The following is a 20803-nucleotide window of genomic DNA, read 5'->3' as shown; positions in this document are numbered from 1 at the left end:
AATGTCGAGAAATGACCGATGTTCTCCACAAAATAAAAAAATAACATATGTCTCACTTGAACTGAAGTGTTATATGCATTCTACAAATCGAAATGTTATGAAGTGTTAGAAAACCTACAGCACAATAGAGGCGGTTCACCAGCAAAGTTGAGCCGAACATGTCCCTACCTTAGAAATTACTAGGCTTACCTATAGCCCTCTATTTTACTAAGCTCCAGGAAACCTATCTAAAAGTTACTAAAAAAAACCCTCTGTGATATCCGCCTTCACCACCCTTGCCGGCAGCCTATTCCATGCACTCACAACTCTCTTAGTAAAAAACTGACCCCTGATAATTCCTCTGTAACGACTTTCCAGCATTTTAAACCTGTGTCCTCTTATGGCAACCACTTCAGCCCTGAGAAAAAGCCTCTGAATATCCGCAAGATCGATCAATGCCACATCAATCAATTAATCGATCAATGCCTCTCATCGTCTAACACACATCTATCAGGTCACCTCACATTCTCCGTTGCTCCAAGCAGAAAAGACCGAGTTCACTCAACCTATTCTCATTAAGGCATGCTCCCCAATCCAGGCAACATCCTTTAAACTCTCCTCTGCACCCTTGCTATGGCTTCCACATCCTTCCTGCACTCAAGCGACCAGAACTGAGCACAGCACTCCAAGTGGGGTCTGAACAGGCTCCTATATAGCTGCAACATTACTTTCAGCTCCTAAATTCATTTCCACAACTGACGAAGGCCAATACACCGTACGCCTTCTTAACTACAGAGTAAACCAGCGCAGCTGCTTTGAGCGTCCAATGGACTCGGACCGCAAGATCTCTTTGATCATCCACACTGCCAAGAGTCGCACCAATAATACTATGGTCTGCCATCATATTTGACCTACCAAAATTAACCACTTCACACAAATGTGGGTTGAACTCCATCTGACACCTCTTAGCACAGTTGTTCCTCTTATCAATATCCCGCTGTAACCTTTGACAGCCCTCCACATTATCCACAACACCTCCAACCTGTATGTCATCAACAAACGTACTAACTCATCCCTCTGCATCCTAATCCAGGTCATTTCTAAAAATTACGAAGACGAAGGGTCCAGAACAGGTGGTTGAGGCACCGTACTGGTTTGTTTGGACGTGTTACTTTCTCAATAAATTTTGCATTGGGATACCTTTATCAAATGCCTTGCTAAAATCTATATACTCTACATCTGCTGCCGTTCCTTCAGTTACATCCACAAAAAAAAAATCAGTCTTGTAAAGCACGTCCTGCCCTTGACAAAACCATGCTTACTACTCCTACTCATACCTCTCCGAATCTCCATAAATCCTGCCTCTCCGGATCTTCTCCATCAATTTACCAACCACTGAGGTAAGACTCACTGATCTATAATTTCCCAGTCCATCTCTGCTCTCTTTATTGAATAAATTAACCACATTTGCAGCCCTCCAATCCTCCGGAACTTCTTCCGTCCCCATTGATGATGCAAATATCATCGCTAGAGGCTCAGCAGACCCCTCTCTCGCCTCCCACAACAGCCTGGGTTATATCGCATTCGGACCCGGCGAATTATCCAAAGTGAGGCTATCTAAATGCTCCATCACATCCTCTTTCTTAGCATATCTACACTTTCAAGCTTTTAAGCCTGCTGGAAGTCATCACTACAATCACTAAGATCCTTTCACATAGTGAATACTGAAGTAAAGTATTCATTAAGTACCTCTGCTATTTCCTCTGCTTCCATACACACTTTCTCATTGTCACACTTGATAGGTCCTATTCTTTCACGTCTTATCCTCTTGTTCTTCACATACTTGTAGAATGCCTCGCGGTTTTCCTTAATCTTGCCTGCCAAGGTCTTCTCATGACCCCTTCTGGCTCTCCAAAGATATTGACCGCTTTCTGTTCCTAACCCACACCCACAGAGACTCCGTAGACAATCCCTCCATGACGTCCTCCTTTTCTGTAGCCGTGACGCTATCTCTGCTCAACAGTGCCACGCCCCCACCTCTTTTGCCTCCCTCCCTGTCCTTTCTGAAACATCGAAAACCCGGCATTTTGAATTAACCATTCTTGTTTCTGAGCCATACAAGTCTCTGTAATGGCCGCCACATCATAGCTCCAAGTACTGATCCACGCTCTAAGCTCATCCGCTTTGTTCGCAATACTCCTTGCATTAAAATAGAGACATCTCAAACTGTCCAGCTGAGCGCGGCCTTTCGCTATCACCTGCCTATCCTCTCTCTCACACTGTCGTCAAGCTTTCTCTATTTGTGAGCCAAACGCCTCTTCCCCAGTTTAAGCTTTCTCCAGTAACCTTAGCAAACCTCCCCGCCAGGATATTTGTCCCCTGGGATTTAAGTGCCACCCGTACTTTTTGCTCAGGTCACTCCTGCCCCAAAAGAGGTCCCAATGATCCAGAAATCTGAATCCCTGCCCCCGCTCCAATCCCTCAGCCATGCATTTATCCAACACCTCATTCTATTCCTATAATCACTGTCGCGTGGCACAGGCAGTAATCCCGAGATTACTACCTTTGCGGTCTTGCTTCTCAACTTCCTTCCCAATTCCCTGTAGTCTTTTTCAAGGACCTCTTCCTTTTCCCCACCTATGCCACTGGTACCAACATGTATCACGACCTCTGGCTGTTCTCCCTCCCACTGCAGGATATCTTGGACGCGATCTGAAACATCCCGGGCTTCGGCACCTGTGATGCAAACTACCATCCGAGTTTCTTTCCTGCTTCCTGTCTGACCCCCTCACTATAGATCCCATATCACTACTACCGTTCTCTTTCTTTCCCTATCCTTCTGAGCCACAGAACCGGATTCTGTGCCAGATACACCACCACTGTTGCTTCCCCAGGTGTCCCCCCACCCCCCGTACTCAACCGTTTACCCCCCAACCGTACTCAAACAAGAGTACTTATTGTCAAGTGGTATGGCAACAGGGGAACTCACTAGTACCTGACTTTCCCCTTATCTCTCCTGACTTGTCTGTCTCCCGTGGCCCCGGTGTGACCACCTGCCTATAACTCCTTTCTATCACCTCATCACTCTCCCTTACCAGACGAAGGCCATCGAGCTGCATCTCCAGTTCCATAAGGCGGTATCTAAGGAGATGCCTTTTGACACGCCAGGTGCAGAAATGGCCGTCTGGGAGGCTGGGAAACTCCGGGACCTCCCACATCTGACATTGAGCACAGAAAACCGGCCTTACACATTGCTTCCTTTTCGAAATTAACATAGGCAAACCTACCTCGTCCTGTTACCGCTTAAGCCCGTTGAGCCAAAGCCTTATCACTCTGATACCTCTGACTCCGCTGCTCGCTCCGAACGCTGCCCGCTGGATATACAACATATGTATATTTGTTATTTGGGGTTGTCCTTACCTTTTCTTTAATCAATACCATGTTCTGCATTCCTCTTCGATTTCTAATTACTTTTCAAGAAATTACTATACTACCTATGCATAGAAAGGGTTTATTTTCTGTTTTTTGCATTCCATACGTTTAGAAAATACTTTGCTTGTTTTATTCATCTAGTGTTCTTTATTTGTTTAGGATTAAATTACCGTCATAAGGAAATATGTTGACAAGATACTCTTTAATTTCCGATATATTCTTAGTGGTCACATGTAGATATACACAGAATTAGGGGCTTCCACAGTACTGTTTGTGTCCTATGGTGTTTATATCCCCACCACATACAACTCCACCTACACCACACACCACCACCCTCCCCCAGCCTCTCTTAATCAGCAGTTGCCTTTCTGGAAGATCCTTGTCCTATTCTTTCACGTCCTCTCTTCTTGCTCTTCACATATTTCAAGTCAAGTCAAGTCACTTTTTATTGTCATTTCGAACATAACTGCTGGTACAGTACACAGTAAAAACTAGACAACGTTTTTCAGGACAATGGTGTTAGATGAAACAGTACTAACCTAGACTGAACTACGTAACAAACAACACAGAAAAAAAATTACACTAGACTACAGACCTACCCAGGAGAGCATAAAGTGCACAAAACAGTGCAGTCATTGCAATAAGTAATAAACAAGACAATAGGGCTGTAAATTGGTGTCAGTCCAGGCTCTGAGTATTGAGGAGTCTGATAGTGTGGCGGTAAGAAACTGTTACTTGTAGAATGCTTTGGGGGTTTTCCTTAATCCTGCCCGACAAGCCCATCACATGGCCCCTTCTGGCCCTCGTGAATTCCTTCTTACGTTCCTTCCTATTAGTCTTATAATCTTCTGGATCTCTAACGTAACCTAGCTCTCTGAACCTTTTGTAAGCTTTACTTTTCTTCTTGACTAGATGTATCACAGCCTTTGCACACCACAGTTCCTGTACCCTACCATAACTTCACTCTCTCATTGTAAAGTACCCATACAGAACTCCACACAAATATTCCCTGAACATTTGCCACATTCCTTCCGTACATTTTCCTGAGAACATCTGTTTCCAATTTAAACCTTCAGTTGCCTGCCTGATAGCCTCATAATTCCCCTTACTCCAATTAAACACTTTTATAACTTGTCTGTTCGTATCTCTCTCCAATGCTATTGTAAAGGAGACAGAATTATGATCACTATCTCCAAAGTGTTCTCCAAAATGGGAGATCTGACACCTGACCAGGATCATTTCCCAGTACCAAATCAACTACAGCTTCTCTTCTTTTAGACTTATCTACATATTGTGTCAAGTAAACCTTCCTGAACAGACCTAACAAACTCCACCCCATCTAAAGCCCTTGCTCCAGGGAGATGCTAATCGATGTTTGGGAAATTAAATTTTCCTATCACGACAACACTGTTATTTTTACACCTCTCCAGGATATGTTTCCGTATCTGATCCTCGATATCGCTAAAACTATTGGGCGGCCTATAAAAAACGCCCAGTAAAGTGATTGACCTCTTCGCATTCCTCACCTGCACCCTGCGCGACTCCGTACAGAATCCCTCCACAGCGTCCACCTTTTCTGCAGCCGTGACGCTATCTCTGATTAACAGTGCCACGCCCCACCTCTTTTGCTACTTCCCTGTCCTTACGGAAACATCTAAACCCCGGCACTTGAAGTAACCATCCTATCCCTGAGCCATCCAAGTCTCTGCAATGGCCACAACATCATATCACCAAGTACTCATCTACGCTTTAATCTCAACCGCTTTGTTCACAAGCTCCGTGCGTTAAAATAGACACATCTGAAACCTCCTGCCTGAACTCGTACCTTCTCTATCACCTGCGTGATCTCTCTCATGCACTGTCTGCAGGCTTTCTGTATTTCTGAGCCCATCTCTTCTTTACCAATCTCTTCAGTTCGGTTCCTACCCTTCAACAATTCTAGTTTAAGTTCTCCCCAGTAGCCTTAGCAAACCGTCCCGCCAGGATATTAGTCCCGCTGGGATTCAAGTGCAACCCGTCCTTTTTGTACAGGTTACACCTGCCACAAAAGCGATCCCAATGATGTAGAAGTCAGAATCCCTGCCTCCTGCTCCAATCCCTCAGCCATGCATTTATTCTCCACCTCATCCTATTCCTATTCTCAATGGCGCGTGGCACAGGCAGTAATCCCGGAATTACTACCTTTCCGGTCCTGCTTCTTAATTTCCTTCCTATCTCCCTGTAGTCTTTTTTCAGGACCTCTTCCCTTTTCCAACCTAAGTCATTGGTATGAATATGTACCACGACCTCTCGCTGTTCTCTCTCTGACCGCAGGATATATTGTACTTGTTCCGAAACATCCCAGACCCTAGCACCTGGGAGGCAAACTACCATCTGAGTTTCTTTCCTGTGTCCTCAGAACCGCCCGTCCGACCCCTTAACTATAGAGTCCCCTATCACTACTGCATTAATTTTCCATTCCCTACCGTTCTGAGCACAGAGGCATGGCCACTGCCGCTTCCCCTGGTAGGCTGTTCCGCCCAGTGTACACAAACAGGAGTACTTACTGTCAATGGGGCCACAGGGGTACTCTCCAGTATCTGACTCTTCCCCTCCCCCCCCCCCGATTGTGACTCACCTGGCTGTGTCCCTTGGCCTTGGTGTGACCATTGGCCTGTGACCCCTTTCTATCACCTCCTCGCTCTCCCTAACTAGGCGCAGGTCATCGAGCTGCATCTACAGTTCCCTAACTCGGTCCCTTAGAAGCTGCAACTCGACACGACTGTTACAGATATGTCCGTCCAGGAGGCTGGGATACTCCAAAACAACCCCTCTCCCCTCCCCACCACATCTGACATCGAACACAGAAAACAGGCCTCACACACGTTACCTCCTTCCCGCAATAACACAGATAAATCTACCTCGACTCGTCCCGTTACCGCCTAAGGTCGTTGAGCCAAAGCACTACCGCTCTGCCACCTCTCAGTCCGCTGTCCTCTGTATACAGCAGTCTTCTTTTTAAACCTTCCACGCTGTACTGGCTGTCGTCACGCGCCTGCGCGGTCCCGCCTCTCTTTTACCCAGAGTAGTAATACACTCCCTTCGCTTCGAAAAACCAGCTGTTCACTGGCAGCCTTCTTGCTTCTAGTGCAAGTTTAACAAAATACCAGAAAAGAATGAGAATCAGAATCAGGTTTATTTTCAACGACATATGACATAAAATCTGTTAACTTAGAAGCAGTAGTTCAATGTAATACATAACATAGAATAATAATAATATTCATGATAATAAGAAGTAAGTAAATATTATTAAGTGTAGTTCATGCAGTATACGTCTACTGAATAGATTAAAATCGTGCAAAAACAGTAATAGTATGTATTTTAAAAAGTGAGTTAGTGTCCATGTGTTCAATGTCCATTTTGCAATCAGACGGCAGAGGGGAAGAAGCTGTTCCTCAGTCGCTGATTGTGTGCCTTCAGGCTTCTGCACCTCCTACCTGACGGTAACAGTGAGAAAAAGACATGCTCTGGGTGATGGAGGTCCTTAATAGTGGACGCTGCCTTCCTGGAATAGCGTTCCTTGAAGATGCTGTAGGTGCTTTGTACTCAACATGGATGTGAATAAATTTACAAACCTCTGCAGCGTCTTTCGGTCCTGTGCAATAGCTCTCCGCCCCCATACCAGACTGTGATACAACTGTCAGCATGCTCTCCACGATATACCTTTTGAAGTTTTTGAGTGTATTTGTTGACATACCAAGTATCTTCAAACTCCTAATGAAGTACTGCCGGTGTCTTGTCTTCTTTATAACTGCATCAGTGTGTTCGGATCAGGTTAGGTCCTCAGACATCTTGATACCCAGGAACTTGAAACTGCCACCTAACTCCACTTCTGAGCCATCTATGAGGACTGGTTTGAGTTCCTTTGTCTTACCGTTCTCGAAGTCCACAATCAGCTCTTTCCTCTTACTGAAATTGAGTGCCAGGCTGTTGCTGCCGTACCACTCCACTTGATGGCATATCTCGCTCCTGTACGCTCTCTCGTCACCAACTGAGATTCTACCAACAATGGTTGTATCGTCACCAAATTTATAGATGGTACTTGAGTTAGCCAAGCCACACAGTCATGCGTATCGAGATAATAGAGCAGTGGGATAAGCACACACCTCTGAGGTGCAGCAGTGTTGATCGTAACCGAGGAGGAGATATTATGACCAATCCGCACAGATTGTGGTCTTCCGGTTTGGAAGTAGAGTATCCAATTGCAGAAGAAGGCACAGAGCTCCAGGTTCCGGAACGTCTCAATCAGAGTAATGCGAATGATGGTATTAAATGCTGAGCTACAGTCGATGAACAGCATCCTGTCATAGGTGTTTGCGTTGTTCAGGTAGTCTGAAGCCGCATGGAGAGCCGTTGGGATTGCATCTGCCGTTGACCTATTGTGGCGATAGGTGAATTGCAATGGGACCAGGTCCTTGCTGAGGCAGCAGTTCAGCCTAGTCATGACCAACCCCTCAAAACATTTCATAGATGTGAGTAGATTTGAGTGTTGCCGGGCGATAGTCATTACGGCAACTCAAATTATTCTTCTGAGGCACTGGTATAATTGTTGCCATTTTGAAGCAACTGGGAAATTCCACCCGTAGCAGTGAGAGCTTGAAAATGTCCTTGAATACCCACACGAACTGGTGACACAGGTTTACAGAGCCTTACAAGGGACTCCACCGGGAACTTCCGCCTTGCGAGGGTTCACTCTCTTTAAAGACAGCATCCTGACAGAGCAGCCTCTGAGACGGCAATCACAGGGTCATCAGGTGTAGCAAGGATCTTCAAAGCTGTAGTTATATTCTTCTTTTCAAAGCGGGCATAAAAAGTATTGATTTCATCTGATAGTGATGCATCACTGCTGTTCATGTTTTTCGGTTTCGCTTTGCAGGAAGCAAGATCTTGCAATCCCTGAGAGTTTTTGTGCTTCCGATGTCGCCTCCAACCTCTGTCGAAATTTGTTTCTTCGCCCGTCAAATAGCCCTCCGCAAGTTATACTTGGTTTTCTGGTACAGGCCTGGATCGTCAGACTTGAATGCCACAGATCAAGCGTTCAGCTGGTAAGGCTTTGTAGGCACAGACTCATTCAGAAAGGTTTTACTGAAGTCTGTAACCACTGAAGCATACTTATCCAGGTTCGAAAATGAATCCCCGAATAGAGTTCAGTCCACCGATTCAAAGCGGTCCTGTTTGCGCTCCTGTGCTTCCCTTGTCCATACTCTCTTGGTGTTCTCTGCTGGTACTGCAGTCCTCAATCTCTGCCTATACTCAGGGAGAAGAGATACTGCCAGATGATCAGGCTTCCCGAAGTAATGGCGTGGAATAGCACGGCGGGCATTCTTGATGGTGGTGTAGCAAAGGTCTAGTGAGTTGTTCCCTCTGGTATGGCAATTGCTTTGCGATTTTGTTTCGGACTGGTGTGGTTAGAATCTCCCAAAACAATAGTGAAGGTCCTAGGATGCACAGTTTCGTGCATTTTGATCCAATTTTTCAGACTACCTAGAGCCTGATTGACATTAGCCTGAGGTAAAATGTATACTGCTACCAAAAGAACCCCAGAACACACGTGATATGTAAAAAGGATGGCAGTTAACTGCCAGATATTTCAGTTTTGGTGTGCAGAATTGGGACAGCACTGATATATTTGTGCACCAGGAAGAGTTGATCACGAATCATATTCCTGCACTTCTGATTTTGAAAGATTTTATAGATCTATCCTGAGGATGTATAATAAACCCGTCGATCGGAATCTCTGCATCCGGAACAGAAAGTGATTAACCAGGATTCCGTGAAACAAAGGACACACGCTGTCCTAATGTCCTTCTGATTCAGTACTCTAGCTCGATTTTATTGATCAGAAATTGCACCCTTACCAGCAAGATTGTCGGCATTCAGAGTTAAAAACTGCATTTCCTTAAACGCACTTGTAACCCCGATCTATAGCCACGCTTCTTCCTTGGGCGCTTCAGTCCAGTCAGTGGTGTTTCCATCATTTCTTAGCAGCGATAGTTGGTTTAAACGCATTAAAACATCTTTGTTGGTTCTACTGATCTTGGAAACAGTTGTGTATCTTAACTGTACCCGGCGGAAACGAAAATATTTAATCGTAGCCATTACTGCTACTCGATTCGTTCCTAGGCGCCCGGAAGTAAAGAACTGGGTCTCATGATTACGTAGTCTCTCAGAATCTTGTCCATTAATTTTTGTCTCATTGAATTCAAAAGTAATAATACTATTCTTCCGTTTCTTGGGTGATTTCGAGCCCTGATTTAGAGAGTTCAGGAAAAAGGTTACTTGATTGATTCTTGCAATGATTGGCTTGATTAATCTTGGTGTGTCAAGTACAGAAGAAGGAGTTGTCGTTATCTAGTGTTATTGGCATGGTTTGTTGTTATTATGAATTATGACTTCGAGGGCAAACTTTGGATGTTTTCCAAATAACCAAGTAAAATATACACGTGAGGATTGCTTCGAAATTTGCGTGCAGATTCAGACTTTGGCCTAGTACCATGAAATTTAACGGAAAACACAGTTAATAAAGCAGACCATAAAGTGCTACACGAAAGACTTGAACATTTGAAGAAAATCGTGATATTTTGAAGGCCATCGGTAGGGAAATGGCAGAAACATTCAGAAATACAGAATAATGCACTGACAGGCAAATTTCACAAGAAAGAAGCCCGTCAGACTTACTCGCTGATTCCAGTCTAGCCCCAGTTGTCTGCGTTTGACCCATATCCCTCTAAATCATTCTTGCCCACGTTTTTGTCAAAATGCATGTTAAAATTTGTTATTTACCCACCTCAACTAAGTTTCTTGGCGACTCATTTCATTTATGTACAACCCGCTACCTGAAGATGTTGCCATTCAAGAAATTACTGATTATTTCCCTTCTGACCTTAACCTAATGTCCTCCAGCATTTGCTGTGTTCATTGATGAAAATTGCTGTTGCTGCATGCATTCACGTTGTCTATGTCTCTCATGATTGGTACGCCTCTGCTATGCCTCTTCGCAGCCTTCTACACTCCAAGGTATAAAGCCATGTACCCACCTTGAAACTGAAACTTATGACATCGATTCACTCCTAACTTTCGTATCTCCCCGATTCCAGTACAGCAAACGACATCCAGTCTATAACAGAGTGATCAATAATATACACAAACCTAACTTCACAAGCGTCTTCTACACTTGTAATATATGAATGCTCCAATTCATTTCTCTGACTGATGAAGGCAAGCATGTCAAACGCCTTATTCTTTACCTTATAATTCTGTGCACCACTTTCAGAATAGACAATAGACAATAGGTGCAGAAGTAGATCACTCGGCCCCTCGAGTTTGCACCGCCATTCTGAGATTATGGCTGATCATTCACTATCAATACCCAGACCCTGTCTTGTCCCCATATCCCTTGATTCCCCTATCCATCAGATATCTATCTAGCTCCTTCTTGAAAGCATCCAGAGAATTGGCCTCCACCGTCTTCCGAGGCAGTGCATTCCACACCTCCACAACTCTCTGGGAGAAGAAGTTTTTCCTCAACTCCGTTTTAAATAACTGACGTCTTATGCTCAATCCATGCCCTCTGGTACTGGACTCTCCCAACATCTGGAACATATTTCCTGCCTCAAACCTATCAAATCCTTTAATTATCTTAAACGTTTCAATCAGACCCCTCTCAATCTCCTCAATTCCAGTGTGTACAAGCCCAATCTCCCCAATCTCTCTGCGTAAGACGGCCCTGCCATCCCAGGAATCAACCTAGTAAATCTACGCTGCACTTACTCAATTGACAGAATGTTCTTCCTTAAACCTGGAGACCAAAACTGTACACAATATTGCAGGTGTGGTCTCACCAGGGCCCTGTACAAATGCAAAAGGACATCCTTGCTCTTGTACTCAATTCCCCTTGTAATAAAGGCCAACATTCCATTTGCCCTCTTCACTGCCTGTTGCACTTGCTCATTCACCTTCATTGACTGATGAACTAGGACTCCTAGGTCTCTTTGTATTTCTCCCTTACCTAACTCTACTCAGTTCAGACAATGCTCTGCCCTCTTGTTCCTGCTTCCAAAGTGGACAACTTCACATATATTCACATTGAATGACATCTGCCAAGTATCTTCCCACTCACCCAGCCTATCCAAGTCTCCCTGTATTCTCCTAACGTCCTCTTCGCATGTCACACTGCACCCAGTTTAGTATCGTCAGCAAACTTGCTGATATAGTTTTCAATGCCCTCATCTAAATCATTGACATAAATCGTAAAGAGCTGTGGTCCCAAAACAGTGCCCTGTGGTACCCCACTAGTCACCTCCAGCCAGTCCGAGAAACACCTATTCACTGCTACCCTTTGCTTTCTATCTGCCAACCAGTTTTCTATCCATGTTGAAACCCTGCCCCCAATGTCATGAGCTCTGATTTTACTCACCAATCTCCTATGTGGCACCTTATCGAATGCCTTCTGAAAATCTAGGTACACTACATACACTGGCTTACCCTCGTCTAACATCCTTGTTACACCCTCAAAAAACTCCAACAGATTAGTCAAGCATGATTTGCCCTTGGTGAATCCATGCTGGCTCGGCCTAATCCTATTACTGCCATCTAGATGTGCCACTATTTCGTCCTTAATAATGGACTCAAGCATCTTCCCCACGACTGACGTTAGGCTAACAGGGCGATAGTTCTCCGTTTTTTCCTTCCCTCCCTTCTTGAAAAGTGGGATAACATTAGCCACTCTCCAATCTTCAGGAACTGATCCTGCATCTAAGGAACATTGGAAAATGATTACCAATGCATCCGCAATTTCCTGAGCCACCTCTTTTAGAACCCTCGGATGCAGACCATCTGGACCCGTGGATTTATTAGCCTTCAGGCCTATCAGTCTACTCATCACAGTTTATTTCCTAATGTCAATCTGTTTCAATTCCTCTGATATCTTATGGCCCTGGCCCATCCATATATGTGGGAGATTGCTTGTGTCCTCCCTGGTGAAGACGGATCTAAAGTACGCATTAAATTCTGTTGCCATTTCCCTGTTTCCCATAACAATTTCTCCCAATTCATTCTTCAAGGGGCCAACATTGTTCTTAACTATCTTCTTTCTCTTCACATAGCTAAAAAAGCTTTTGCTATCCCCTTTTATATTCCTGGCTAGACTGAGCTCATATCTGATTTTTTCTCTCCGTATTGCTTTTTTAGTTAAGATCTGCTGTTCCTTAAAACTTTCCAAATCATCTGTATTCCCACTCATCTTAGCCCTGTCATATTTCTTTTTCTTTAATGCTATGCAATCTCTGACTTCCTTTGTCAACCACAGTGGCCCCTTCCCCCTCTTTGAATCCTTCCTTCTCTTTGGAATGAACTGTTTTTGCATCTTTTGTATTATCCCCAAGAATATCTGCCACTGCTGATCCACTGTCTTTCCTGCCAGGGCATCCGCCCATTTAACTTTGGCCAGCTCTTCCCTCATGGCTCCGTAGTCTCCTTTATTTAATTGCAACACTGACACCTCTGATCTGCCCTTATCCCTCTCAAATTGCAGATAAAAACTTATCATGTTATGATCACTACTTCCTAATGGCTCCTTAACTTCAAGATCACTTATCAATTCCTGTTCATTACACATCACCAAGTCCAAAATAGCCTCGTTCCTGGTTGGCTCAAGCACAAGCTGTTCCGAAAATGCATCCCTTAGACATTTCCCAAACTCCCTATCTTGGGGTCCAGCACCTACCTGATTCTCTCAGTTCACCTGCATGTTGAAATCTCCCATAACGACTGCATTACCTTTAGCACATGCCAATGTTAACTCCCTAATCAACTTGTACCCAATATCCACGCTACTGTTTGGGGGCCTGTACACAACACCCATTAGGGTCTTTTTACCCTTACTGTTCCTTAGCTCAATCCACACAGACTCTATTTCCCCTGTTCCTAAGTCACCCCTTGCTAAGGACTGAATCTCATTCCTCACCAACAGGGCCACCCCACCCCCTCTTCCCATATTCCTGTCTACGATAGCACGTATACCCTGATACATTCAATTCCCAGGCCTGATCCCCTTGCAGCCATGTCTCCGTTATCCCAACAATATCGTATTTTCTTCTGAGCTTCAAGCTCAACTGTCTAATTTCTGACACTACGCGCATTCAAGTATAGAATTCTTAGCCCATTCCTACTCTCTTTGCTTAAAACACTGTCTATTGTACCTAACCCAGCTCCTTGAACTTCCATCGGGCTAATTGCACCTTGAATGTGGATGACCTTCTCAAGATCACCCAAACCTTCTACACATTTAACCCCATGCTCCTCCTGACCAACTCTCAGTACAGGTAACTTTTCCAACACATGTTCTGTCTCACCTTTCTCCTTCACACTTAATATTTGGGAAATGTGTATTCCCCACCTGTCCCTTATCCTTCATCATATCATCTTCTCTCGTATGCTGGATCCCTGCCTCTTGCACATCTAGTTTAAACCCCCCCCCCCCCCCCCCCGAGTAGCACTGGCAAACATTCCTGCAAGAATGTTAGTGCCCCTCCAGTTCAGGTGCATTCCCACTCATCTTAGCCCTGTCATATTTCCATACCATACTTGCATTTCCAGAGTAACACATGAAAAATGATGGTGCAACTCAGGCAGCATCTCTGGAAAGCGATAAACCGTCGACGTTTTGTGATGAGATACTTCACCAGGATTCTATACGCAGAACCTCTTGTCTTTATACTTGCATTTCTAAATCGGTCTGTTCAACAATTTCTCAAGGTCCATACCATTCACTGTTTAAGTATTACACCTGTTTGACTTCCCAAAATGCACCAGCCCACATATTTGATGACATTGAAAGTAATCTCGGTCAGTTACCTGACTGATCAAGATTCCAATGAAAATTTGCTAATTGCCTCCATTGTGTCTGCACCTTTCAGCGGTTAGAGATAGCACAAGCAAAGGTACTGCTACAATAAAACTGCAACCAATCAATACGGAATTTAGATTCTAAAAATAATTAAAGGCAATAGAGAAATTTTCAATGCTTAAAATGACGAGCAACGAGAAAAAGGAAATAAGACAGAAAGAATAAGAATTTGTATAATAATTTTACTGAAATCACAGCCCAAGTGCAGAAATATCACTACTTGACACTTCAACAGAAAGTGTATTGTTACTTCAAAGGGAATATCGAAAGTTTCAAAGCGAGCACTGATGAAAAAGTAGTTTTCCGCGTGGTGACCCTTTTATATAGCATGAATAATAATTAAGAAGAGACATGAACCATGAAATGACAGTACAAAATCATGCCATATAATACTAAGAATTGAAGGCAAATTGCAGAAAATGTATTGAATCCCTTGACAAAGCAAAGAAAGCAACGTCAGCCATGGCCAAATGCCATGAATAAAGACTTATGATGTTATATGCATCCCTTCACAATTAAAAGAATCCACAAGGAATCTGGAAATAGTTGAATAGCTAGGGACTAACATGGAAGTTTACATTTTTCATTTGAAACAAAAAATGCAATGCAGAGATTTACAGTATCTTACACACCTTGGATTTGTCAACTCATTTCGATGGTGCAACAAATACACAATACCTGTGGCAGGAGGCAGTCAGATACTGTCATTCACGAAATGGAGATATAATTGGATATTTTCCATGCAGGTTATGGGATGTATATAGTGAAGCATGGTGGGGCTGGGGTGGCTGGTCAATCCCAGGTAATTCGTAAGTGGCATCTCCATTCATAAAGCAAGGTGCATATGAAGCACACGCAGAAACTTTTGCCAAGGCAACTAGGTCACTATTTGATCTGGGAGACATGGACACTGTTGTTACAGTAGATGATTTTTAGTTTCCACTTACTGACTAGGACTCTATTAATGTAAGGGGATCAGATAAGACAGAATTTCTCAGATATATTCCGGAAAGTTTGTTTAATCAGTATGTTGAATTCCCAACGAGAGAGTTTGCGGTACTTGAACTGATATAGGGAATGAGACAGGGCAGGCAGGTAGTTACAAATGAGACGCTTGTAAGAAATGTAAGAGAACACTTCAGAAAGAAATCAGAAGAGTTAAAAAAAGACATCAGGTTGCTCAGAAAACAAGGTGAAGGAGAACCCAAAGGGATTCTACAAATACAATACGAGAAAAACTGATTGTAATGGACAAAAATGGAAGAAATTCTAAATGGTTCCGAATGCTTGTACTGAAGAACCGGACACAGAGTCAATAGAGGTAAGGTAAAATACTATCGACTTCATGGACCTTATACAGATTACGGTGGAGGAAATGTTTGCTGTTTTAAGGTATTATTAATTTCCCAGGGGTCTACAAGCCGTTCGCTTGGAGGAAAGTGTAGAAATTGCTGGAACCCTAGCAGAGATATTTAAACCATGTTTAGGTACCACAGGATTGGAAGACAGCCAAGTATGGCCCGCATTTTAAAGAAGATTCGAAAATAAACCAGGAATTTGCAGCCCAGTAGTGGGAATCACAAAGCTTTCAAAGGTACATTTAATATCAGAGAAGTGTATACAATATACATCCCGAAATTCTTTTTCTTCACAGCCATCCAGGAAAACAGAGGACAGCCCCCAATAATAAATGACAGTTAATTTTTAGAATCTCGAATTCCCCCAGCTCCACCCTCTCACGCATAAGCAGCAGTAAAGGAACGATAACCCCTTTTCCCGCCAGCAAAAGAGCATCGCTGCCCCTCCCCCCAAACAGAGCACTGAAGCGTGCAGTAATGCATCAGTAAAGAAACAGACTTGCAGTACCCAAAGACCCGGTAATTCGACATACCGGAGTTTCCTTCTCTCCCTAATAAGGGAATACGTGGTGTCGCCGTTTCACAGCGAGAGGAGAGATAAAGAAAACAGCTCACGGAATTACTATGTTGAAAGTCTGTTGCGTCGCTTATTCCGAGATCTGTGCTCTCAGGTCTTTGTGCACACAGCGAGCTTGCTGTTTTCGATTTTCCATCTCCCACGACACACCAATTACCTGCGGAGGCACCGACCTCGAGTACGCTTACCCCCAGAGCCACAAAATACCGAAACCCGGAAGGCATGCTAGTCTTCTAGGCCGCGTCCCTGGTATATCGATTTGTGGCTAGTGGTGAGACCCTGAGAGTGGGTCACATTCCCGCAAAGAACCGAAGTAAGCGTATAACTCCAGTTGAGAGTCTTCAAAGGAACCCTGAAAAGGAAAATAGAGATATTAAAGATAGAAATACTGTTTCCGAAGATGAAAGCGAAGTAGTCTCCGGTAGGCTCCATCGTCCTCCTAATCTCACTGGAAAATATTCTAAGGGACCGGATAAATGAACATTGGGATTCACATGGATTGATTAGTGATAATCAGAATGTCTTCATGCTTGGTAGGTCATTGGTGTGACCAACCTTACAGTGTTTTTCAAGGAAGCTAAACAAGAAAGCTGAGCGTGTCAAGACAGTTGATGTCGTCTACTTGGATTTTAGCAAGGCTTTTAACAAGCTTTCTCATGGAAGGTTGGTCAGGAAGGTTCGGTCACTCGGCAAGATGAGGTAGTAATTTGGATTGGATATTGGCTTTGTGGGGGAAGCCGGAGAGTGACAGTAGATGATTGCTTTCTGACTAAAGGCCTGTAACTCAAGGATCAGTGCAATGCCACAGGTAGGTCTGTTGTTGTTTGTCACCAATATCAATGATCTGGATGATAATATGGTTAACTAATCAGCATATTTTTGGATTACAGTAAGATTGCGAGTGTAATATGCAGCGAGGAAGGCTATCATTGCTTGCAGCGGGATCTGGAGCAGCTCTAAAATGGGCTTAAAAGGGCAGAAAATGGGCAGAATTTAAAGCTAAAAAATGTGAGATGTTGCACGTCGGTAGGACCAACCGTGGCAGGATTTACACAGTGAAAGGGAGGGCACTGAGGAGTGCGGTACAAAAGTTGAAAGCTCAAAGTTGATAGTAGAATTTATAAACGGTGTGCATATATGTCACCACATACAACCCAAAGATTTTTTTTCCCTGCAGGCATATTTAGCAAATGCATAGAACAAGATCAAAGAGCAACAAGCCGTGCATGCGCAAATAAACAATAATAAATATCTAGCATGTAATAACTGGATAAAGATTCCTTTAAGTGACGCCATCAATTTTGGGAACACCGGGCATAGAATGTGCAGTTATCCCTTTTGTTTAAGAGCCTGATGGTTGACGGATAGTAACTACTCTTAAACCTGATGATTCGAGTCCCGAAGCACTTGTACATTCTACTTGATGGCAGCAGCGAGAATAGAGCATGGCCTAGATAGTGAGGATGTTGGATAACAAAGGGATCTCAACAAAGGAATCTTGGAATAGTGGTCTATAATTCAGTGAAAGTGTCGTCACAGTTAGACAGGGTCGTAAAGACAGCTTTTGGCACGCAGACCTTTATAAATCAAAACATTCAGTACAGGGGTACAGTACGTCGAAGTTGTATAAGAAGTTCGTGAGACCTAATTTGGAGCATTGTGTGTTGTTTTGTCAACTACCTAAAGGAAAGATAAAAATAAGTTTGAAAGAGTATAGAGAAAATATACAAAGTTGTTCTAGGGACTGGGGTATCTGAGATACCAGGAAAGGATGGAAAGGTTAAAACACTTTTTGGAACATAGGAGATCGATGGAAGAATTGTTAGAGGTATACAAATTATGAAGTGTATATAAGGGTAAATGCAATCAGTCTTTCTCCACAAAGGTTGGGTAGGACTACAAGTAGAGCTTATTGTTTAAGTGTGAAAGGTGAAAAGTTTAAAGGTAACATAAAGGAACGTTTCCTCACTTAGAGGTTCATGAGAGTGTGTAACAAACTAGCAACGAAAGTGTTGCATACGAGCTATATTTGGACGTTTAAGAAAAGTTTGGATAGGTAAGTCGATAATATAAAGCGCTATAGTACCGCTGCAAGTCGATAGTAATGGACAGCCTCTATGGCTTGACACCGATGAGATAAGCCAAAGGGTTTGTTTCTGTGTTGTACTTTGCTATGACTCTGTTGCTTTAAGACATTAACTGAATGACGAGTAATGATGAAGTTACTAATGATTTCGCAATGCACGAGTACAATTTTTCACCAATTCCACATAAAACGTATTGGATAAAGAATTGGACCATCAATGAAACTGGAATTATTACGAAGAAACTCCTGATTTAAGCCAATATGCATGCCAAGTAAAAACGGAGAAAGAAGATGTATTGGTGTCAGAGAGTATTAATAGTGCGCCCGTAGTAAACTAGGGACAGGAAATCGTGAAAAGCTAAAGGCGGGGTCATCAAGGGAATGGCAGCGTAGGGAGAGATCTCTCGACAGATAAGAAGGTAAATTGCCCCGAATCCGAAATTAGTCAAATATTTAAAATTGAATAACTATATAATAAAAGGGGCAATGATGTTGTCTAGGAACAAGAGTAAAAAGTTTGCTCAGAAGGTTGATAAAAACAAAGAGACGCAGCGAGACGACGGGCCTGGCTCCCCCACGACTAGCCAAGACGGAGATAATGAGGAAGAATCAGCGAGTTTGACTTTGATTCTCAGAGAGATTCGCGAGTTCCGACAAGATAACAGCAAACAGTTCGAAAATATTAAAGGAGAAATAGCAAGCACTAATTTGAGGTTAGGCGAAACCGAAGCGAGGATCGTAGCGACTGAGGACAGGCTGCAGAAAGCAGAGGAAGTGATAGAAATAATGCTAAAGCTCCAAGAGCAGCTCCAGTGGAAGCTAACGGACCAAGAAAGTCGCTCAAGAAGGGAAAATGTGGGGATCTACGGAGTTCCCGAAGGAGCTGAAGGTAAACCCGGATTGATGATTCCCTTCGGCTGCTTAGAGAGAATCTTGATATACTGGACGCACAGATAAAATAAAGACGTACAGATAAAATAGGGCTCACCATGCGTTAGCTCCTCTGCCCCCAGCAGGCGCCCATCCCAGATCAATTGTAGTCAGGTTCCTCAGCTACAGAATGATGGAAGAGGTGCTTAAACGTGCATGGCTAAAGAAAGGCTTCATGTTGAACGACTGTAAAATCAGTTTATAACCACGATTACGCACCTGAGATCCTTGCCTGTGTTACGTACTCGTCGGTATCTTGTACTTGTCACGTGACAATGGTGTTGAAGCTTTACTGGATTTAAGGTATGGTCTTGTGATGGTGGAGTGACGTCATTTCCCTGCCAGTAGAGGTCATGTGACAGGCTTTTTTTCACAGGGTATGAAAGGAGGAACCATCCCTGTGAGCAGGGGCAGTCCGTGTCTGGATTTGCCATTTTGACTTCATGTCACTGCGTGGTCCAATATTATGACGCAGTTTGGTTGAAAGATGGAGTTTAATTTAATGCCTAAATTTTAAAAGGTCATTGCTGGCAGTTCCTTTATAATACTGCCCGTTAAAAATCAGCGGAGAGTGAAGATCGGAGTTCGGGAGCTGAAAGATCGAGGAAAGTCGATTTCGACGGTGAAACAGGTTCGACCTTGTTTGATCCTCATTCGAAAGGAATTCATTGGTTCTGCCCGTAGTAACCCCTGCAAATAATAGCAGAAAGGATTGAGTAAAGTTTTGTCAAGGAAAGGCCAGTGCCTTTAAGGCATTTCATTTTCTTCTTAGTAAAAGTATAGTTCGACTGGGATCGCAGCAACACGACGTGAAAGAGAATTTTAAGCGTCTGAAAAGTCTCTCCTTTAATGGACTGTAAGCATTTTGAACTTTTTCAGTACTACTTTGAAGAACTGTTTTTGCAACATCGCTTTAAGAACTGTTTTCGCTTTATTCCTTTAAGAACTGTTTAAGCTGCTGCACAGCAGCTGATTTCCGGTTGCGTTAGTCGTTTGTTTACTTATTGGGGATTTATTTTTCAGTGTTTAATAAATGTTTTATTTGTTATAAAAACCCTGCCTCACTTATATATTTATTGTTGCTGATTCCATAACATCAGACAGAAGGAATATGCGGAAACACGGGGAGTCCTGAACGAAAACAATATCAGATTCCAGACCCTACACCCAGCTCGGTTAAGAGTCTTCTACAACGAAGGGATAAAAACCTACGCTACAGTAGAAGAAGCAACATTGGATATGGTGGACCGAGGTCTACCTATAAAATTTATCACTCAACCAGAGTTGTTACTGGAGCGAATTCGACAGAAGTCATGGCAGCCAGCGCGGGGAGGACGATACACGAGAACCAGATTTCAAATTCCAAGGAAAAGCTGCAAATATTCAGACGCGAACTTACTGAAAATATATATTAATTAAGAGAAATGACTGAAAAGAGTAAATCAGACTTGAAGGTAAAATGAAAGTTTGTAACTGAAAATAAACTAGACGGAACA

The 20803-nt window shown here is 43.4% G+C and overlaps 1 protein-coding gene across 1 annotated transcript in view; it reads right to left on the bottom strand.

The window, feature by feature from the left end:
- LOC132405242 (uncharacterized) overlaps window positions 1-20803 on the bottom strand; it is a 156870-nt gene that overhangs the window by 9839 nt on the left and 126228 nt on the right.

This window comes from Hypanus sabinus, chromosome 15 (assembly GCF_030144855.1).
Source record: "Hypanus sabinus isolate sHypSab1 chromosome 15, sHypSab1.hap1, whole genome shotgun sequence".
Taxonomy (NCBI): domain Eukaryota; kingdom Metazoa; phylum Chordata; class Chondrichthyes; order Myliobatiformes; family Dasyatidae; genus Hypanus; species Hypanus sabinus.
Note: the sequence above shows the minus strand (reverse complement) of the source record. Positions and strands in the feature narration are given on the sequence as shown.